General features: G+C 34.9%; 1 long non-coding RNA gene across 2 annotated transcripts in view; it reads left to right on the top strand.

Annotated features, from left to right (window-relative positions):
* Positions 1-8,466: 8,466 nt before the first annotated feature.
* The window catches only part of LOC139360096 (uncharacterized), a 53,437-nt gene continuing 37,309 nt past the window's right edge, over positions 8,467-24,594 (top strand). The window contains exon 1 of one of the 2 annotated variants that reach the window (XR_011617204.1): positions 8,467-8,741. This is a non-coding gene — a long non-coding RNA (uncharacterized lncRNA). Of the gene's footprint in view, positions 8,746-24,594 lie in introns of both variants that reach the window. The other variant, XR_011617203.1, reaches the window with a different exon arrangement.

Genomic DNA, 24,594 nt, shown 5'->3' with positions numbered 1-24,594 from the left:
ATAAAATTATGGAAAATTTGAAGAGAAGTGATTTCAACAAATGTTTAAAAAGTATATGTTTTAAGGCAAGATTTAACCAGGCCCCAGATCCCTTCAGAGCGATGTGGTTTCATTTGAGTTGAGATCATTTAACTCTTGTTTGGCATTTGATTACATTTTGTTGACTGACTGGAGTCTAAATGTTGACTCTTTCTCTCACCTTGTTAGCTGTAATCTACTCAAATAAGTTATTTAGAGCAGAAACCCCCAAAGGTTGTAAGCATGGGAAAAGCTGTATCACAATACAATGTTCCACAAGAATTTCCGAATACCCCCGGTGGCTCTGAAGTACAGGTGGACTGGGGATTCCACAATGAGACTGAGCAACTTGACTGTAGCCGACGCCCCTGCTAGACCAATCACTCTCAAAGTTAACTTCCATCCTCATACCTTTCACTTTCGCCTTTACTAGAAGCATTCTATGTATGACATTTGAACATGAGACACAAAAAGACATATTCCATATTTTATGTAATCTGCTCTGTCATTCTCAAGAGAAGGTTTCTTTTCCAACATATTTTGGCCAAACATCTTGAAACTGCAATTGCAAGCTTAACTCCTCTAGGGAGTAGATGGGAGATTCAGAATGCCCTCCAATCATGACAATATTATAGCTCTCTCATAATTTCATATAAGATAAGTGTTTACTTCATGGAAGTTTTAAATCTGTGGACAGCTTATTCACCAGTAGCTTCTCAAAGAATCATCAAACAACAGCTCTATGATGTACAGCCTAGAGAGTGACTAAACATTTTCTATAGAGCTAAATGTTTGCTCTTTTGGAACTAGAACTTATTTCCAACCTGGACATTGATATAATTTCCCTCAATAGACCTCAGCATCATATCCTTAAGAGATCATTCCACAGGGCTCTAGTGGTAGAACAAAAGGCCAAAGTGTCCATCTCAATGTTAATTCACACTAAGTTCACAGAGACTCTGTTTTTCCTTCCTTCGTCTTTCCAGAACTTTTCAATTGCCGAGCTCAAAATAAGAGAAACATGCTAGGACAAATACAGCCACTCTTTTCGAAGAATATGCTATGAAGCCAACAATAGTTGGAGAATAAACTAACCATTTTTCTTCCTTCCTTCCTTCTTTCCTTCCTTCTTCCCTCCCTCCCTTCCTTCTTTTTTCTTTATTCTTTCTCTTTCTTTTCTTTCTTCTCTTTTTCTCTTCTTTCTTTCTCTTTCTCAAATGTCATTTTTTGTACCATTTATTTATTTATTTGGTCATTGTACACCAAAGCGATCCATAATTTCATAATTTCAGGCTGCCTAGACTTCCTTATTTTCTTCCCTTCCCTTCCTTTTCCTTGATTTCCTTTCCTTTTCCTTTTCTTTCCTTCCCTTCCTTTTCCTTGATTTCCTTTCCTTTTCCTTTTCAAAGTATGTTGTAGGAGTAATGTATAAACAGCCCGCGGCACTCACTGAGAATAACAAGAATTATGAAATCCCAATTTGTTGCTCTTCTCAAATGTCATTTTTAATGAAACTCGGAAACAGTTAAGTGGCCTGTTGATGCACAGGATAATGATAATATTCAGTGCTTTCCTTGCATAACTTATTTCAAACTATTTGTACAGAATGCATACTAAGAAAAGTTGATGGCATAAGTAGCTTATATAAGCTGTGATTTTGTCAATATATTTTTATAATATGACAGTTACAGTGAGGACACATCAATTTATTAGGAAGAACAATGAATGCTTAGTCAAAGTTACTTTTTGAAAAATCAGCATATAACTAAACAGCATTTTCTTTGTCTCAGAGTAATGTGCAATGGAGGTAATAATGAAAGTGCCATTTGTTGATACAAAAATAAATTTACTATTTTTCTTAAATGGAGTTTGGCAGGAATTAAATCAAAGATGTACAACAGGGCTACATCATACTTGAAATAAATAGTTATGATAAAATACTTATTAATCAATCTCGTGGTCACAAGGATTATGAGAATTGAAGAGAATACACCCATGAAATATGAGCATTGTCAACACAGCCTATTTCTTGACTAATTAGCAAATTACTTCTAAGTGGAATTTCAGCACTTTCAAATGAGCTTCTTATCGCTAATTTATCTTGGCCTTCCTATATAATTTATCAAATTTTTAATAATAAAAAACCATTACAATGTTAATCTATAATAGATTGAAATAATTTAGTGTTGGTTTTTCTTGTTTTATGCTTTACATAGTGTTGAAAGCAAAGATATTCTGTACATTGCAAATCATTTATTTTGCATGTGGTGAGATCATGAGTAGTATGCAGTGTTGAAATCCCTCTCATACAGAAGTGTGGGACTCAGACTGATGGAGTGAATGGTCATGCAGAACCTATTCTGTTACAGGTACTGGGTAAAAGACACTTTGGCAAATATACTCATGATATGAGTATCTGGCATTTCAACTTACTGCATGTGTCAAGCTTATGTTATTGGATATATGTGGGGAGCTACAAAAAAGAATTTTGTTTCTTTTCAAGTCTCATTAAATATCCAAATCACATGTCATCATAAGCTACTAAGTGATTATAAATTGGTGATGAATACAGTGTTAGTTATCTGATGACCAGTAAACTTACAGCACAGAGAGGTAGTCAGACACACAATACCTCTTCCACAAAAAAAAAAAAAAAAAAAAAAAACAACAGTACATAACATTTCATTTTCCCTGTTTGTTGTTAACTCTCCATGTCCAAGGCTACATTAACAAAATGCATGGCAGGAATTACTTTATCTATATATAGAGACAGGAAAAAAGACAGAAACAAAGCCTTCTGAGGCCAAGCATTTCTTTATTCAAATCAAATCAAGCTGATTACAACTCTGTAAGCCCCTCTTGAAGTTTTATACAAAGCAACTGGGTATTGCCTACATGCATTGTTCTGAGTCATTAAGACTTCACATGGGATTTTAAAAATATAACTCCATGTGAGTTAGCTAAACAGTTTGGGCAAGGAGCAAAAGCTTACTGTTTCTTTCTTTTTTTTTTCTTATCAGAACAATACTTGGTATTAATACAGTGGTACATCTTGGGGCATGCTGGATTATGGGAAAATGGCAAAACATCTACAAATGTGTTATGGAACTAATTCATTTACATGCAGCAGAAATGCCAAATACAATTTATGTAAAACCTGAAGGTTATTTATTGACTGTCACCACTGGAAAGATGAAAATGTTGTCAAGCATAGCTTGATCCAGGACTCAGACAGCCTCAGAATCCATGTCATCAGTTTGTTTCCTTGTGTGTGGCTCATCTGAGGATTTAAATGTCCTTTGCCATCTTGGGCTCTCCCCACAGGGTGCCTCTTCAGAGCCTCACAGTGGCCTTACTTGGCCAAGACCAGTGTCTTAGTCTGTATCTGTTGCAATAACAGAAATACCTTAGACTTGGTAATGTATAAAGAACAGAAATTTATTTCCTACAATTCTGGAGGCTCAGAAGTCCAAAATCCAGGCCCCAGATCCGGTGTCTGGTGAGGGCTTTCTTGCTGCATCCTCACATGGCAGGAGGTGGAAGGGAAGAGGGCAAAGTCGCTAGGGTACTTCTTTCAACCTCTTTTATAAGGCACTAACCCATTCATGAGGGTGGAGCCTTCTGACTTAATCTCTTCCAAAAGGCCTCGCCTTGTGACACCATCACCTTGGGGTTTAAGTTCCAACCCAGGAATTTAGGAGGTACACATACATTCAAATCATAACAACCACTCTAGAACCAATTGTGGTGGCAGTGAAAATGAGATAATCTGATTGTTTTATATTAGAATAATCCCAAATGACATGAACGAATGTGGGGAGGGTTGGTTGCCAAAGGAAATTTGGAGTAGTGTTATCAGGAAGAATGGGAAGTGGGTTTGAGGTAGCAATAAAATGTATATTTATTATTTACTTATTTAAAATTTTTTTAACTTTTGTGGGTACATACCGGATGTATATATTTATGGGGTACATGAAATGTTTTGAGACAGGCATGCAATGTGTAATAGTCACATGATAGAAAATGGGGTATCCATCCATCAAGCATTTATCCTCTGGGTTACAAACAAGCCAGTTATACTCTTTTAGTTATTTTAAAATGTATGATTATGTTGTTATTGGCTGTAGTAACCCTGTTGTGCTACCAAATAGTAGGTCTTATTCATTCTTCATATTTTTTGTACCTAATCACCCTCCCCACCTCCCCTCTACAGCAACCCCACTACTCTTATTGTCCATCTTCATACCTTCCTTTATCTCTCCACAACAGTGTACCTGTGAATATGTGTTAGAGGAAGGAGGGGTAGCTAATGAGGAAAACAAACAAAGCTGCCTCTTTTTTTTTTCTGCAATCTTCACCTTCCCGGTGGTAATTCTGATACCATGTCTTCTAATGACCTTGTCTCATCTTTTGATATTCCATCTTGGTTATTACCAAGTTCCTTTGCACATGGTAACCAATCCCTAAAGTCCTACATGTACATATATACCATATGGAAGGAAATCTGTATTATTCTTTTCCCACATTTATTACCTTGTTATAATCTTGTTGACAGGGGTTTTGCAGTCTGGCACTAATAAAAAGTGAAATATGGATGTTACAATCAGCTGAGAGCAACAGGAGAAGAGGAAAACAATTTTCAGAACTGTCAAAAACATCAGTCTTTTCATCCAGAAATTGGGTCTCAGCAGGTTTTCCAGTTTCCTCAAAATATTTTGCAATTATTATCAGTTCTTTCTGCAATTCTTTATAACAGAACTCAATATATAAACTTAGCAATTATCCTTAGCACCTAGAAACTCAGTAAATTTTCCAATTTTAAAAAATATGCCAATAACTTTGTTATAAATGAACTTTTCCTTTATGAATGTAAACACAATCATATGTTTCTTTACTCTATAATAAATACATAAATACCGCTTTCCTTTGCATTGTATCCAGACCTCAGCATGTTGCCCTACAGAGAGGCACCCAAACTAACACTGAGAAATGGAACTGAAATCTCTTTTAAATTGGCATCGTTTGTAAGGAACTTTCTGTAGCCTGGTTGGGAAGTTTAAAATCTTTCATAGCTTATCAATAGCTAATATTTTACCTGTAATTTTTGTATCAGAAGATCTGAGCACATTACGTTTCTTTACAAATCCTCTTTCAGGACTATGACTTTGGAAAATAGTAATAGTTACAATGAAATATTTACAAACAATTAATCATTGGTTTGACAAAATGGCCTACTTAATAATTCAAGAGTCGATTTTAAATTTTATATTAAAAATCATTCAGGTCTTAGAGTATGGTGATTTCTAGATACATAGTTCATTTAAGAATAGTTATGATCCAAATGAAACTCTCTGTGATCATTTTTCCTTCATGAAGCATTGTCAAGTTGCTTTGCTGACAAAGCATTTTTCTAAACAGAGGGAACACAAGAGCTGAACGTTTACTCACCTGCTCCCAATTCTGAGATTCAATGTGTGTGCAGTAGTTTTATTGATCATTGCCACCCATTTTTGAACCGAAATTGACCTGACAGTAGGAAAAAAGAAAACCCCTGAGAAGATGTTTTATCTGGATTTTGACTGTTACACACTGCTAATAATTTGTATTTTATTTTCTACTTGTATTGATTTAGCAGAGATAATTGAAAATTATCTAATATCCTCTCATTTACTAAGCCTAGTGTAATCCCCAATAATAAATAGTGATTTGCAATAAATGTCTGTACACTACATAAAAAGGTTTGAATGAAAGAAAAATTTTGGTTTATAAGCTAATTATATTTTTATTACAGAGATAGAACAAAAAATCGTAACAGTCATTCTCAACTTTTAGTCTGTGTCTCAGAAGTTCTGCATATTTAGTAAGAATTTCAGAAAGTGCACTGTAGAGACACTACTCTTTAAACAAATGAGTATGGTTTTGAACATTGCAGATCATTTACTAACCTAGAACTATGGCGAAAATAAAACATGGGATGCAATCAGAGTGGACTGCATCTTATAAAAATCTTAGCTTATAAATTCTGGGGACAAACATTAATATTAGTTATAGATTGGTGGTCACCTTGTTAGGTACATGTCTTTTAATGACGCCTTTTTTTAATAACAAAGAAACCTATTAATAAAGAATGGCCATTACTCAAGCAAGAAACATATGCAAATTATTAGAGATTGGGTCAAAATTGCACATGGATAAATCTAAAAGGAAGATTTAGTCTTATTCTGACTTTAACATCCATTCTCCCTTAACTAAGAAATCAGTGAGATCATTTGCCAGACAAAACCAAATGAGATTTCTTTGGACTCAGCCAGCTGTTTTATAACATTCTCCTTTTCATAACATTCTAGTTCCTTTTCAGTGACTGATGCTGTTTGAATGATGAGCCATCTGTATTGAATCGATCTTTTTCACAGACCAGGACTGTTGGTATGAATTGCACAAAATTATGTTTCTCAGTCTATTGTTATTCAAATTTCATACTTTTAAGTTTAAAGTCTTCCCATATTTGAAGTGTCCTATTTTTGCTTAGTTGCACAGATAGGGTCAATTTTCTTCTGCAGGTCAGTTTGCTCTCTTTATAACATGTACTAGCAGCATGCCTTACTAATTTTGCATGCAACATCTCCAATTTGTTTCTCCTTGAGTTCTACGACTACAGACACCTGGATTGTGGTGCGAAAGTTCAACTGCTAGGCTGAGCTTTATCTAGTTAAAGTTCCCTCTTGTGCAGAAAACAAGAAATTTAGGACATTTTCTGAATCAAACATGATCATTCATACTTCCTGGTTCTAGCAGCTTATAGTTTGATCATTTTACCATATTATGCCCCAGATTGACAAAAAAAACTTTTCTCACTTAAAATGGCTCCAATGAAAAAGCAAGAGCCATAATTGAATACATGTTCACCACAAAGCCAAAGTTAGGAATGATGGACAAGTTTATTCTCAATAATAATCTGATGAGAAATGAAAAGGATGATCTGATGATGATCTCTTTCAACATCTCTCTCTATGTGTATGCATGTGGGTGTGTAGTTGGGTTAGTGCCAGTAGGCTGAAGGAAGATTGGGGTCCTAAGGAAATTTGTCAACTTAAAATAAGAAAAAAATATATGAATGTCTTATTTCTTCCTAGGCATCTCAGGATCTTGAACATTATGATAACAAAAATATGTGCAATATCTTAACTAGATGTTTGTACTTATAAGTTAGATGATGAAGGACCCCTGGAGGCCCCTATTTCCTCCATAAGTTCATATTAGGTAAAATCAAGCATAAAGTTTCAAAGAGGAAGAAAACATTCAGAGTCAACTAAATCCAATATCCTCTCATTGTTGGAAAAACCCAAGGACCCAAAATACAGTTGACCCTTAAATAATACAAGGTTGAACTTCATGAGTCCACTTGTATAGGTAGATTTCTTCTGCATCTGCTACCCCTGAGACAGCAAGACCAACCCATCCTCTTCCTTCTCCTCCTCAGCCTACTCAGTGTGAAGGCAATTAAGATGAAGACCTTTATAATGATTCACTTCCACTTGATAAATAGTAAATATATTTCTGTTCCTTATGATTTTTCCCTAGCTTACTTTATTGTAAGAATATAGTGTATAATACTTATGTCATAAAAATATGTGTGAATTGACCATTTATGTTATCAGTAAAGCTTCCAGTCAACAGTAGTTAAGTTTTGGAAGAGTCAAAAGATACACACATAAATTTTCAACAATGCAGACCATCAGTGCCCTGACCCCTATGTAGTTCACGAGTCAACTATTAAATTACCCGTTAAATATCACATCTGGGGCAAGAATACACATTTTTAGCTTCCAGGATTATGTTGTTTCTATTTTGACGTCTCATAATCACAGACAAAAATACCTGTTTTGATTTTTTTTGTTTAGTAAACAAAAAGTGAAGCTAAATAACATAATATTACCTTCAAAGAAAAGAAACTCTTTTTCCTTAATTAGAGTTAGCAGATATTAATTCATTCTACTTTGGAAGTTCAAAGTCACAGACTTCTGTATATTAACACATTTAAATAATCATTGGATTACATTGCATAGACAAGAGACAAACCTGTACCAAAGTGTGCAGGAAAGTTTACTGACAGCATTCAAATAATCTGAGACTGCTTATTCTACCCTCTTTGGCATCTAGACTTCAAAGATTCCCTGCATTAAACTGGAGTTTCCACTACTCATACCTTGGTGTAGCTCTTCCTGCAGTGACTCTGGGTGGGTCAGTCACTTGGATTAATGAACTGCAGGTGGAAGAAGTGACCCTGTACCAGTCTCTGGTTAATTTTTTTTTTTTTTTTTTTTTTTTGAGATGGAGTCTCGCTCTGCCGCCCAGGCTGGAGTGCAGCGGCGCGATCTCAGCTCACTGCAAGCTCCGCCTCCCGGGCCGACGCCATTTTCCTGTCTCATCCTCCCGAGTAGCTGGGACCACAGGCGCCGCCATCACGCCCGGCTAATTTTTTGTATTTTTAGTAGAGACGGGGTTTCACCGTGTTAGCCAGGATGGTCTCGATCTCCTGACCTTGTGATCCACCCGCCTCTGCCTCCCAAAGTGCTGGGATTATAGGCGTGAGCCACCGCGCCCGACCAGGTTAATCTTGAAGTTAAAGTGCACTACAGTTTTGTCCGAAACTTCTTAAAACATTTCGTGCTTTGGGGACCAGGAACCACCCTGTAAGAAGTGCAACTCCTCTACTGCATAACGTATGTGAGTGACCACAAAGAGAGTCATTACAATTTCCTATTATACAACAATAACACCGATACCGTTTACTCTTAGGAACACCTGCAGCTTGTTAAGTGTTTTGTAATCCTCGTGCCCATTGAGTCTATCTCAGTTAAATCAAAGGTGAATTCTGCCATTGAAAAATTTTCCACTTAACGATGGTATTTCTGTTATAGACATTTTCTCTTTTTTGTTTTCATTATTTTTAATTTTTCTAAACTAAGCATTTCTTGTGTCTTGAAGTCTAATGACAGATTTTTTTTTTCTTGAAGGTTTCTAAAAGAGAGCCCTATTTTTAAACCAAATTTCATATCCTGGATATTAATTAAACATAATTTTACTGGATTACTATATAATTTGGCTCTTGAGTCAAAGATTTATTGCCTTACAGTCAAAATACAAACTTTGTTGAATACATAATAATATATCAGTAAGATAATTTGGGGCATACGATTTTAATAAATTGATTAATTAAATTAACCTCAGTTGCCTCATTTAATCTGAAGCCTTCAATTGGAAGGTCTGATCAAGGGGTATAATCCCTTTTAATAATGAGTATAGTATGGAACTTCCTGGGAAAATAGCCTAATGGAGAAAATAAAACTTAAGCAGCTAATTGATAGAAGTATGGATTTCCCTACTCAATCTACCAGACAATGCAGAGGACTCCAGACTTTCTACGATTAGAATAAGAACGTACAGAAGAAGCTAGACTTTCATCAATCATTTAATGTATCAACTGGGATAGTAAGAAGAAAGATGTGGATAAATGTGTGAGAATTTAGAGTGTCAGGATGGTAATAGGGCTATTTCTAGTGTTTCTGAAAATTAAACTCTTGATGTGGGAGAGAATTTCAAAGGTAAGTTATGGAGAGACGAGGGTAGAAAGTTGGGTAGAGTAGGGGGTGTTCAAGAGGTTGCATAATTTCATGTTAAGCTCCCTCAAGCAAATTAAGATCTCTGATGGTGGCACAAGGTAGACAAATCTGAGAAACAGCAGAATTGATCGGTTTCTACAAGGGATGTGAAAGCTTGCCATCATCATTAGGAAGTGAGGGGTTTGGAGGATGGCTTCTGGATTGAGTTCAACATGTTAAGCAGATTGACAGTCTCCCATCTTCACATTAAAACAAACAAACAAACAAACAGCCAAGTAAACTGAAAATCAGTGACTTCCTTGGACCCATCAAAGATTTGAGATCACAGAGCAAACAGACCCTGAAATCGAGAAATATGTGAATACAGAGAATTGTAACTGAAATCAGGTTTCCTGCAGCAGAAGTTACTGGAGCTGTTTGCTGGTAGACACGTAAATGGTAATAATGACACTTGCTGCTGGAGTGGACTGGCAGAGGAATGAGGAACTATTGGAGGCCCAGTCTTAGTTGACCCCCGCACTTTTGTGGGTTTTACCCCCAGGAACCTCACTAGATCCTCACAATTAAAACCAGCCTCATGAAATTTAAAACAACAAGCAGGTATTTTATTTTACCACAATGAAATAAAATTAAAAATCAGCAACAGAAACTTAAAAAGTGACAAATATGATAGTACATACCATACTCCTAAATATTCAATGGATCAGGCAAAAGTAACAAATTAGAAAAAACATTTTATATGAATGAAAATGAAGACATAAAACACCAAAATGTACCAAATTAAGCTAAAGTCATATTTAAAGGTAATGTATACCTATACACGCCTTTAAAAAAATCTCAAATGAACAATTTAATCTTCTACCTTAAGACAGAGGAAAACGAAGAGCAAATTAAACTCCAAACAAAAGAAGGAACAGTAAGATGCAAAATAGAGAAAATCAATGGAACTAAAAGCATGGTCTTTGGAACAACAAAATCGACAAACATTTAGGCTAAAAAAGGGGGAAAAACTCTAATTACTAAAATAATGAATTAATTTAAAACGATAATTTGCATTAGGAATTTTAAAAATTTCCATACAGAAAAGACTCACTGTTTCACTCTCTGCTTCTATGAGTTTAACTTTTTTAGATTTCATGTAGAAGTGAGATCATACTGCACAGATGGCTGAACAGGTGAATTCTGCCAAACCTTTAAAGATATTAATATCAACTCCTCTCAAACTCCTCCGAAAAAATATACAAGAGGAAGGAACACTTTCCAATGGATTATATAAGACATCTATTTCCCTGACACAAAACCCAGAAGACATCATAAGTACACAACTGACCAAATCTTTTATGAAGACACAAAAATCCTCAACAAAATATTAGAAAACCAGATTCATCAGCATATGAAAATGATCATACACCATGATCAACCCGGATTTATCCAAATATGGAAGGGTGGCTTAACATCTGAAAATTAATTAATACACTGTATTATTAGAAAAATGTTTTAAAAGATGGTTATCACAATAGATAGATAAAAATAATTTTTTAAAAGTCCTACAATACTTCACAATAAATAAATAAACAAATAGAAATAGAAGGATACCTTATCAACCTGACAAAGAGCATCTATAATAAACCTACAGCAAACATCACAGTTGATGCTAACTGAACAAATGCTTCTGACTTTGTCAGATATTAGGCAAAGATGGTCATTATCACCACTTCTATTCAACGTTGCAGTGAAATTCTACCCAGGGCAATTAAGACATAAAATGCAATAAATGACATCCAGGTTGGAAAGAAAGAGATAAAGCAAGCTCTATTTGAAGATGACATAATCTTGTATATTAAAAAATCCTAAGACATCCCCTAAAAGTTTACCAGAATTAATAAACAAATTTGGCAAGTTTCCAGGTTGCAAGTTCAATATGCAAAAGCCAATTGTATTTCTGTACACTTGTAATGAACCATCCAAAAATGTAATATTTTAAAATGTCAATTTATAGTAGGGTTAAAATGAATAAAATAATTAGGAGTAAATTTAACTGAAGAATTAAAACACTCACACGGTGAAACTGTAAAATATTATTGAAAGAAAATAAAGAAGACCTAAATAAGTGTTACAACACCCTATTTTGATGGATCGGAAGACTTTGTATTGTCAGGATAACAATGTCTGCCAAATTGATGCACAGCTACAATTCAGTCCCTATCAAAATCTAGCTGATTTACTTGCCAAAATCAACAAGCAAAGACTAAAATTCATATGGAAATTCAAGCTGACCAATAACAGTCAAAACAATTTTGAAAAAGAAGAACAAATTTGGAGGGCACACACTTCTTGGTTGAAAACTTCGTATAAAGCCATGTAATCAAGACTGAGATAATGTTATAGGCTAAATACATAGATCAATGGATGGAATTGAAAGTCTCGAAACAAATCCTCACATTTACAGTCAATTCATATTGAACAATGGTCACGAAACAATTCGGGGGGGAAAGAATGGTGCTGGGATATCAGAATATTCATAAGCAAAAGAATGAAGTTGTGCATCTTCCTCACACCAAATGCCACACACAAAGTTTAACTCAAAATGAACACAGAACTTATGTAAGAGCTAAAATTATACAAACTTTGAAGAAAATATCCAAGTAAATATTTGTGACCTTAGTTATGCAAAGTCCCTTTTGATAGGGCAGTGAAAGTACTAGTGACATAAGACAAAAAAAATAGATAAATGTGCCTTTATCACATTAAAAAGTTCTTTGCTTGGCCTGGCGCGGTGGCTCACGCTTGTAATCCCAGCACTTGGGGAGGCAGAGGCGGGCGGATCACGAGGTCAGGAGATGGAGACCATCCTGGCTAACATGGTGAAACCCCATCTCTGCTAACAATACAAAAAATTAGCCGGGCGTGGGGGCGGCGCCTGTAGTCCCAGCTGCTTGGGAGGCTGAGGCAGGAGAATGGCGGGAACCCGGGAGGCGGAGCTTGCAGTGAGCTGAGATCGCACCACTACCCTCCAGCCTGGGCGACAGAGCGAGACTCCATCTCAAAATAAATAAATAAATAAAAATAAAATAAAATAATAAAAAGTTATTTACTCACAGGATACCATCAAAAAAGTAAAAAGACAACCCACAGAATGGTAATACATCTTTGAAAATTGTATATATTATAAGGGACTTGAACTTAGGATGTGTAAAGAACTTCTCCAGCAAAATAAAAATATAAATAAACCAAATAAAAATGAGCAAAGCATCTAAATGGGCATTTATCTAAAGGAGACATACAAATCGCAATAACAGAAAATAATGCTTAACACCATTAGCCTTCATAAATGGAAAGCAAAACCAAAAGGAGATACTGCTTTATACCCAATAGGATGATTGCAAGAGAAAAGACAAAAATAATTGTTTGTAAGGGTATTAAGAAGTTGGAATTCCTGGTGGGAATTGAAACTGGTGGAAGTACTTTGGAAAACGGTCTGGTGGTTCCTCAGTAAGTTAAGCATGGGGTTGATATTTAACATAGCAATTTCACTGCTAAGTCTATACCAGAAAGAAGGCAAAACATATGCTCGCACCAAAACCAGTGCATGAATGCTTATACCAGCATAATTAATAATCACCAAAAAGGGGAGACAACCCAAAATGTTGTACATTCATACAATGAAATATTATTTGGCAATAAGTAGACTGAAGTACCGATACATTTTGCAACGTGGATGATCCTGAAAACATTATGCTATATATGAAAGAAGCAAGTCAGAATATATGTTGAATGATTTTATTTAAATGAAATATCCACAATAGATATATATATATAGATATAGAAAGTAAACTAGTGATTGCCTAGAGCTGGAGATTTAGAGGGATAAGAAGAGTGACTGCTAATGGTCCAGGGTTTCTTTAGGAGTGGTGAAAATACTGCAAAATTGATTGTGGTGAGAACAGTACAGCTCTGCTAATAGAAGAAACAATGGTTGAATTGTACAACTTACAAGGGTGAATTATACAGCCTGTACATTATATCTCAACAAAATTGTTATAAAATTGAGTGGCAGAATTACCCTGTAAAGCCATCCAGGGCTGGTACTTTCTGTTTTAAAAGGTCGTTCATTATTAACACAAAATTTTGAATAGGTAGGGATATTTGGTTATCCGTTTTTCCTCGTGTGAGTTTTAGTAGTTTCCATATTTCAAGGAACTGACCCTTTTAATCTAAATTATAATATGGGGCCATAGAAAATAGTCCTTCATTTGTTTTTATTGTTCACAGGATCAGTGATGATGACCCTTCTTTTATGTCTGATATCAGGAATTTGTATGTGTGTTTTATCTTTGTCTTTTCTTTTTTTTTCTTTTTTCTTTTTTTCTTTTCTTTTCTTTTCTTTTTCTTTTTTTTTTTTTTTTTTTTTGCTTAGTCTGTCTAGAGGTTTATCAATTTCACTGATTTATTTAGAAAAATGTTGATTTCTATTGCTTTCCTGTTTTTTTTTTTTTTTCTATATCATTGATTTCTGCACTAATTTTGCTGCTCCATTTCTTCTGCTTGCTTTAGGCTTAGTTTTTCTGTGTCTAGTTTCCAAAGGAAAACACTTAGGTTAACAATTTTAGAATTTTTGCTTTTCTAATATATACATTTAATGCCATAAAATCTCTTTAAGTATTGCTTTACTGCATCCTTCAACTTTCATTGAAATTTGATATTTCAAGGAATTTTTTAATAACAAAATTAAAATATATTAAAAAACTAATTGAAAAATAAAAATATGTTAACATAGTTCATTTTTCATTTTTTCTTGATACTTTGATCCATATGTTATTAGAAGTGTATTGTTTAATTTTCAGTATTTAGAGATTTGTGTGTTTATCTTTCTGTTATTGATTTCTACTTTAATTTTATTGTTGCCTGAGAACATACTTTATGTTGTTTGTATTCTTTTAATTTTGTTAAGTCATGATTTATGGCACTGAATATAATTTATGTTGGTGAATGTTCCTTGTTAACTTGAGAAGAAAGTCTATTCTACTGTCATTTCAAGTATCCATAAATGTAAATTAGATCAAGTTGATTGATAGCACTGTTAAGGTTATTTACATCCCACTGATTTTCTACCCTCTTGATCTTTCAATTAATAACAGACTACAATAGTGTATTTGTCTACTTCTTTCTTTCCTATCAGTTTTTGCCTCATGTATTTTGACAGTCTTTTGTGTGATATGAAATCGTTTAGGATGGTTATGTGTTTTCAGAGAATTGACCCTTACCATTATGTAATGCCCTATTATTATTCCTAATAATCTTCTATCCCAAATGGTTCATAGTGTTTTACCAGCATGTGTCAACTTCTGAATGAAAGCATTAATTCATTCTTCTCAGTCATTAGAGAGCTAAAGGATATTAACGCTATTATGATAGAAATCACCCTCCATTTTAAATCAGAACATTGCTCCTCAAAGCCTTGATATATCTTAAAACTTGTCCTATTATCTGATTAAACACCAGGCTACATATTTTCCTTTATTAAATAGGATAAGTAATTTTATCTCTAAAGTTAGAACTGTTTGGATCTAAAAGTTTTAGGAAAAAAAATCTAATTTTAAGATAATTCTGTTTGACAAAAGGGACATTCTACCAAATTCTGTTCCTGGGTACTTCTCACACTGACCCATTAGCAATTTCCTATGGAGAATTATGCCTTGCCTTGGATATCAGCGTAGAAAATAGACATACTGTCATTCATCAAATTTGCTGAGGACACGGGAAGCCTAGGAAATAGTCTGTAGTCATTTCTCTGGATGCCCCATTCAACATTCGATGATATCTTAGTAAATTTGCTCAGTTTGAAAACTGAGCCCTCTTGCTTTCAGGCTCAGAAAAGTGACTTATCCAATGAACTAAGGGTAAATTCACCTAAGCTCAAGCGTGAATAAAAGGAAGCATTGATTAATTTCTATGCCAAGTGGCACAGTTACTACAGGCTTCAGATGATCACTCCCTGTGATTTTACCTAAACAGACAGAGACGGGAAGCTGATAGTCTGGGTGAGTTTAAAATCAACAAGAAGAGTTAGAGTACAATATTTAATTATATCAAGACTGATACAGACATCTCAAAGTAGGAATTGTTTTGCCAAGGGGCTGGAACACCCTAAGTCCATTGGCTCTGATTCTCGCTGCTCAGAAAATTGAAAGTGGTCCTCTCTTTTTCAACTTTCAAAGATGATTGAATGGCCTTTGAATTGGTATTTCCTAACTTAGATATGCTAATGTACTTAATTAAGTTATAAATCCACCTCCACATTTATAGAAACTACTTTTTTTCTCATTCTAAAGGATTTTTCATACCTCTACTCTGATCCATTATGCATTGACCTCAAAATTTCACCCTAGGGCAATCTAACTTTTGAACTTCTTGGACTAAGTCTTACTATAAATTCCATTAACAAGAATGGTTGATAATTTATGATGCCTTTGCATGTGTGCCTAGGTTTTAGAAATTGCTGCTAAAACTTTTAATTTATATCATCTAAACTACAAAAAATATTTTTATTCTAAATACATTTCAATGGCTGGTGTTACATTTGTTATTCTTAAAAAATAAACCAATAAGTTGTCAATGAAGTGAATATTTTGATTGAGAATTTTTAAAAGAATGAACCAAATGGTGTGCAAAATGCAAGTGGAGAAAATAAATAGCCATTTATTTGTTTGTGCTACCCTACAAGTCTGTTTTGTTTTATTCCTTTTTATTCTTTTTTTTTTTTTTTTTTTGAGGGAATCTCCCTCTGTTGCCCAGGATAGAGTGCAGTTGTGTGATCTCAGCTCACTGCAACCTCCACCTCCTGGGTTCAAGAGATTCTCCTGCCTCAACCTCTTGAATAGCTGGGATTATAGGTGCCCGCCACAGCACCTGGCTAATTTTTGTATTTTTAGTAGAGATGGAGTTTCACTATGTTGGCCAAGCTGGTCTCGAACTCCTTGCCTCATCTGATCCGTCTGCCACAGCCTCCCAAAATGCTGGGATTACAGGTGTGAGCCACCGCTCCCGGGCTTCACCTTTAATTTTTAACCTGACTAAGTTCAGTGAGCAGTCAAAGGTCTTGTGTGTGAATGAAATGTAGAGAGGTGCAAATTCGAATAATAAAAACAAATGATTTTGTAAACTCAAATATGGCAAATCAAAGAAAGTAAAACATAGTTCTGAACTGAAGCCAACCTAGGGATTGATACATTGCATGGCACAATGATGTGCCACAAAAATGTCAAAGTATGTATTTCACCTTAGTTCTCATTGATGTGTCTGTAATGGACAAGAAAAAAATAGAGCAAAAAGTAAAGGAAATGAATGCAAATGTAGTGTGGAAAGGTGAGGAAGAATTTAGTAGCCATATTTCATGTAGGCGTCAAGCCATAATCACTAAAGGAAAATCCTTTTTGCTCTACCAATGTTCTCTTAGTGTCTTCGCTAGACTGTAATGTTTTCATAGAAGTTTTGAATGGAAAGAGTAGCATATACAGAAAAATAAAAAGAAGTGAGAGTTGAGATGATTTATTGAATATACCCAGGAAACCTCACCTGTCAGCATTTTGTTGATGAAACTATAATTGGTCCTAGACACAAACATTCAACCTAGAGTTTACTCCATAAACCAATAGGAAATATAAAATACAAATAAGCTGAAGTGATAGGATTAATCTTATTGGAATTTTATTCATTTTTTTCATTAGGAGTAGAAATTTCTTTTGAACCAGAATTGATCGTTGGAATGACCACTGTATTCTTTACTTGAAAAATATCTTGAGAAGTCTATTTATAATCAGATAGGCATTTTATCTTAAATGAATCAGAACAGAAGCATTTATATAATGCAAATATTTAATTTTATGGCCATTGTGTGGGTGTTATTTAATTTTACGGCCATTGTGTAGGTGTTATGGCAGAAAGAAATATTCTGCCATATCCGGGAAAGGTAGTTGATGCTTTTCCCAGAAGTTCCAGGGGAAGATTGTAATCATAATTATTGTTAAGTACATTTGTATCAACACAAAGACCGAGAAAATTCCAATAAAACTCAGTGCCCCATTTGGCTGAGCACACATTAAAACCTAATGTTTCTGCTTTAAATACAGTAGATGTAATAAATTACTTCATTAAAAATTAATAAACAAACAAATATAATCAATTATTAAAAATATTCATCAGTTAGAAATGGAAAATATTCATCAGTTAGAAATAGATAAATAGCCCTGAAAGTAAGAAAATGACACCCATAGTAGGAACCAATATTTTCTAGTGAGGGTCTGGGGAAAGTTGTCCGCACACATAGAACTGGGGATGAGGAATTGAAGCATATGTGAAGCCCTGGGCTAGGATCCTACATTGCGCAGTGCTAAGACTCTAGACATGCTGTCTGGCCACGCCAGGGCCCAGGAATCTCTCATACCATCCTCACCCTCCTGGAGAGTGCCAGAAGCCAGCTGATATACACCGTGGCCAAGTCCAACAATGACACAAGAATGGCACCATGGACATGACCATGGATATTTTTGGAGATGATATGGGCTGTAACCAGGTCCCAGAGCGGGACATCACATTAGGAAGAAGCTTGAAGTCACATTGGTCACACATGAGAAAAGTCCCTAAACAAGATGACTATGAAAGGCTTGGACCAGAGCTGAGCTAGAAGACGAGTGCTGAGGTCATTACAAAAGCATCCACAAAGGATAACCTCACTCTCCACACCTAGAGAGAAACTGTGACTCACCCACACTATGACCTCAAACCAAGAATCAAGACCAGTCCAACACAGTGAGAAACACAGCAGCATATTCAACAAATGGAACACACGAAAGTGAAGAAAAAGAGGGAACTGAGCAGTTTAATAGCCTTTACAGTAAGTGCTTGAGGGAATTGAGCAATTTGATAGCCTTCATAGTAAGTGTGCTTAATGCTGTCCATGATAAACAGAAGGAATAATGCTCATGAAATAGAGACTGGGTCGTGAAACATAAATACAAAACAATGAGGCTATAAAATTTAAAAAAAAGACTGATATATTTTTTATCATTTTTTTAAATTAGGAAAACAACAGTAGATGTGTTGAATACAAAACTAACAGAAACAAGAACTACTAAACTAGAAGATTCAACTGAGAATGTAGCTAACATTTTTTAAGTAGATTAAAATTTTTGAAAAACAAGTTGGATGTATGGAGGATAAATCCATTGGTACTAACATATATCTGGTAGAGAGAACACAGGTGACACAATATTTGAAAAACATAATGGCTCAGAATTATCTCAGAACAGAAAAGTGCAAGGCTTCATTTTGGAAAAGCCAGTAAGGATACAAGACACATCAAAGTAATAGAAATAACAGTAGATGCAATGAAATAAACTAAAGAATATGAAGGAGATAAAATGTTAAAAATCAACGAGGAAGGAAAAGGCAAGGAGATTACCAATAAATGAAACTGAGGTGGATCTCAAAACCAGAAGCTGGAGTGCATTGAAAGACAGAGATCAGAAATAACAGATTAAATAAATACAAAACTGCTGTCAAGATAGATATTGGGAGTATTGGGAAATTTTGAATGATATTGTAGTTAGATAGATGATAGGTAGATATAGGTATAAACACAGATATAAATAGACATTGGTTAGACAAGTAGGTAGACAAAAGATGGAAGTATGCATGTCACTTTTTAAGTAACTAATTCTGAATATGGCTGATAGTTCTTTATTTGCACTTTTATATTTTCTATGTTTGTTAAAATTAACATCACAATCATATTTGCCTGTGTCTCTATTCATTAAAAAGTGAGATTATTTTTAGATGCTTTGCTTACATAGATTCAAATTTTCACCATTTCTACTGTCTCAGTTCTGAAATAGCTGTTTGCAGACACTGGAGGAAATGTTTTAAAAAATTCAAGTGAGAAAGCAGAACATTTTTGTGCCTACTAGTTTATCATCCTGTGTCCCTAAATGCCAACTCTGCCGTATGAGTGAAACTCTTAAATCTTCCTTGGTCTGATTAAGGATAGGCAAAGGAAGATTTGACCATGATATGTTCATGAGTTAGCATATAAAGCTATCAGTTTCTCCCTTTCTACTTCTACCATAAAGCCGCACTATCCCTTCATTTCAAAAAGCAGTAAGAGAAAAGAAGAAATGAATTACTCTTGTATCCATAGTGAAGTTATCTGAATGAGGCTCTTCAAATCTTACCCCTGGATGGTCCTTGACATGTTGACCCTACAGACCAATACTTGCGTGGAAAAGCCAATACACTCCCTACTTTCGTACTCATTGCCTCTAAGAGAACGCATAAGAATATTGAGTTATTTCAACACAATTGAAACATTCACTTGCCACTGATTTTCTTAGGAGTCCTAGGTCTGTTGAGAGACTCCAGATACTCATTTCTTGGGGATCATTAGAAAGTCCCTTGTCATGGGAAGTCTAAATCTGTAAGTCATTTTTCAGTGTGTTCCAGGGGCAAATAATAACACAGACAGTGAAAAGAACAAATTCAGAATGTGTTGTTTCTTGTGGTGCCCTGAAGTTAGAGAGCCCTGGCTCTCCAGATCTGATTGTATGTATCACTAATGGAAGAGTATCTACCCCAGGCAAACTGGCAAGTGCTACATATTGGAGGTTTTCTTTTTTCCAAAAACATTCTGGCACACCATCATCGCTTGTTTCATTTTCTTGGAAAATATAGATATCATTCAGAAAGTAGAATATTTTATATAATTTTATCAACTTCATCCATTAAAATATAAATGAATTATTACTTATTAAAGTGCTAACAATTAATTTTTCTTTTTAAATTAAATCTAGACCTTTCAATAATTTAAATTTAAATTATTAGTTATAATACTAATGAAGAGAAAAAATAGGGAATAATTGTATTTCAGTCTTTTTTCTTTTTTTAACAGAAAAAGCCATCCTTTGAAGTCCTAATGCTATGAAGGACTGATCCATACATTTACACATCATTACCGTCTATCCTTGTAGATGTATAATGGTGACTTGCTGTGACACATATATACACACACACAAACACATATATGCTATATATGCTGTAAATAACACAACCCATAAATATATGCTCTCTCTCTCTCTCTCTCTCTATATATATATATATATATATATATAAACACAACCCATAGAAATCATTTAAATTATAAGTTTGGTTTTCTCTCTTTTGACCAGATTACTGATGGTAAGAATTTATGTTTTTTTTTAAAAAATCTGGATTATTAAATTATAATTTATTTTCAGTAAAATGTACCATTTTTACTAGTTCAATGAAAGCTTTATGCAAGTAAGGAATTAAGTAATTTTATCATTTTTTACCTATCAGTTTGGGGGAAATATTGAAAATTTATAATATTCATTGATGAAATATTATATAATAGGACACTTTTTTGTTGGTAAAACATTTTTAAAATATTCTTATTGTTTTAATTTATAGAAAAGTTTACTCATAAAAATTGAGATGGTAGTACATAACATTCTGGCATACCCCACACCAAGCTTCTTTCTCTTATTAATAGCATCTTACATTACTATGGTACATTTGCATAATAAGTCAATGTTGATGTGTTATTGCTAACTAAAGTCCATTGTTTACTCAGCTATCCTTAGTTTATACCTAATGTCTTTTTTTCCCCAGATTCCCAACAAAGAAACCGTATTACGTTTATTCATCACGTTTCCTTCAGCTCCCCTTGGGCATGACATCTTTTTCAGACTTTCTTTGTTTATGATGACCTTGACAATTTTAAAGCATACATTTGTCAGGTATGCTGTAGGACACTCATTTATTGAAGTTTATTGTTGCTTTCTTTTCATGATTAGACTAGATTTATAAGGTTTGTGAGGCAGACCACAGAAGTAAAGTATTGTTTTCATCACATCATATCACAATACATGCTATCAACATAACTTACCGCTGTTCATGCTAACCTTGAACACGTGGCTATGGTAAGATTCATCAGTTTTCTCTGTGGAAAGATTATTGTCCCTGTCTCTATTACTCAGAGCTCTCCAGAGAAACAGAATCAATAGGAGTGATGTGAATGTGAAAGAAGAGACATATCTTGGGAACTGGCTCACATAATCATGGAGACTGAGAAGTTCCATGATACATTGTGTGCAAGCTAAGGAACCAGGGAAACCAGTGGTATAATTTAGTCCAAGTCCTAAGGCCCTGGGAACTCCGATGTCTCAGCTCAAGAATAGAGCGAATTCACACTTTTTCTACCTTTCTTTCTGTTCAGGTAATCCATGGATTGAATGATCCTTTCTCACATTGGTGAGGGTGGATCTTCTTTGCTGAGTCTACTAATACAATGCTAGTCTCTTCTGGAAACTCATACCCAGAAATAAAGTTTTACCAGCTCTCCTAGTATCCTGTAGTCCAGTCAAGTTGTCACATAAAATTAACCACCACCCTCCTTTCTCCCTTTCCACACTTTGCTCTCTGGACAGAAGTCTCTGTGCAACTCAAATTTAACAAGTGGAGAGTTAGGCTCCTCCTCCCTTAGAAAACAGTGTCTACGTAAATGATATGGAAATTTTTTGCTTGGAGGATTTCTCTCTTTTCAACTGCTGATTAATTCATTCTGCCTTTTTTAAAAAATCTGTATGAAATCACAAACATTTATTTTGTGTTTTGGATTATAATCCAATAATCCAATATAATCCAATTCAATACATTTTTCTCAGCTTTAGCCATTGATAGCTCTTTCAGTGAGCTCCTACACTGTTTTGACATGCTTCCATCAATGTGTTTTGTTCTGTTTTCTGTTTTGAGAACTTTCTGGCAGTAGAAGAGTTACGGGTTCATCATGTATATTTCTGGCTCACTCACAAAATAAGCAGTTTCTCAATGGAGCCCCTGGTTCCACAACAGAACTTCAGCAACATAGCAGTGGAATATAGCCAGAAAGCTGCAAGGTGTAGACTATATGTCACAGGGAGATAGCAGGAAAACTAAAGAGAAAATGGGAGAAAAACAAAGTTAGAGGTAGTGATGGCTCTGCCAATTTACCTACAGTAAACATAAAACACAGAGCAACTCCTAGCAACACTAAAGTTTTGTTTACCTCACTTCCTATTGCCCTGTACTGTATGTCTTACCTTTAACAAAAAAGTACACAGCATACCCAAAAGAATGAATTTAAAAAAAAAAACCTACAAATACACACAATCTGAAAAGACAAAGAAAGCATCAGAATAAGACTCACATATGGCACAGATTTTTAAATTGCCAGACAAGGAATTTAAAATAACTGTGATTAATACATTAAGCGTTCTAATGAAAACAGTAGGCAACATGCAAGAACAGATGGCTAATGTAAGAAGAAAAATGGAAATTCTAAGAAAGAATGAGAAGGAAATGGTAAAAACACTGTACGAGGAATGAAGAGTGGCTTAAATATGCTCATCAGTGACTCGCTATGGCCAAGGAAAGAATCACTGAGTAGAAAGATCAACAGAAACTGTTCAAATTGAAAAGCAAAAGAAAACAGAATGGACGACAACAACCATGACAGGATATTCAAGAACTTTGAAGATGTGAAATATATGTAATTTAAATACACAAGAAGAAATAATGTAGCAGAAGCAATATTTAAAGCATTAATGCCTGAGAATATTCCAAAATTAATGGCAGACACCAAAAAAATCACAGATCGAGGAAGAATACCAACCAGTTTAAATAACTCCCCAAAAATATGCCTCATTATATCATATTTCAATTGGAGAAAGCCAAAGGCAAAATAAAGTATTAAAGGAAGACAGAAAATGACAACACCACATTACTTAGAAAGGAGCAAAAATAACAATTACATTGGACTTTGCATCAGTAACCATGAAAGCCAGAAAGGAGTGGACTAAAATAGTCAAAGCATTTAAAGAAAGATAATCCCAATAACCTAGAATTCTATATCCACTGAAATTATCCTTCAAAAGTGAAGGAGAACCAGAGACTTCCTCATACAAATATAAATTGAAGGAATTAATCACTAGGAGAAATGACATGCAAGAAATATTCAAAGTTTTTCGGGGTGATATAAAATGACATAGGTCAGAAACTCATGTCTACGTGATGCAATTGCAGTGGGGAAGAGATAATGAAAGTAAAATAATATATTTTACTTTTTAGTTGTTCTTAATGGATCTAATAGATAATTATCTGTTCAAATAATAGTGACAATGTAGTAAGTAATTTTACAGAAAAATGAAATGAATGACAGCAATATTATAAGAAACCGCAATATTACAAGAAAGAGAAGAGAAGAGGAGCATTCTATAATCTTATGGTTAAAAATCAGTCTCATAGTGGCCTGTGTCCATGGGCTATCACCATCACACGTTGCTCCCCTTTCCCCACACAGGAGGGCTAGATGGGGATGGAGCTGGGTAATTGCTCTTCTACTAGGTCTGATGAGGACCTGGTAAGGTCTTTTCCCTTGCAGAGTAGGCCTTTGTCATGATGAATCCTCCTTGTGTACATTCAAATTGTTGCTTTTTCCCTTCTCCTGCCAGATACAAGAAGGTTTTCTTTTTCTCTTGACTCTTCATGGAAACCTAGTGGGGTTTTTGAGACAAGACCCATGAAAGGGGGTGATTCTCTCAGACTACCACCCTGAGGAGTTTCTCACACTCACACTGGTGCGCACTCAGCCTCCACAAAAGCCATTTGTGAAGGTTACCATTTTTGTATGTCTACCAGTTTATAACAACAGTGACTTCTGCTTCAGGTAAACTGATCTTAGCTGTGACTTTCTGTGTTTATCTGTCTGTCCAAAGTTTGGGGTGGCAGTTTGCCCTGCAACCTCAGTTCTCTGACGGTTGCAAGAAAACTCATTGATTTTCAGTTTGTTCAACTTTATTTTCATTAAAATATAGGAGTGATGAAACCACAGTGAAATGAATTT

Source organism: Macaca nemestrina, chromosome 19 (assembly GCF_043159975.1).
Source record: "Macaca nemestrina isolate mMacNem1 chromosome 19, mMacNem.hap1, whole genome shotgun sequence".
NCBI classification, from domain to species: domain Eukaryota; kingdom Metazoa; phylum Chordata; class Mammalia; order Primates; family Cercopithecidae; genus Macaca; species Macaca nemestrina.
Note: the sequence above shows the minus strand (reverse complement) of the source record. Positions and strands in the feature narration are given on the sequence as shown.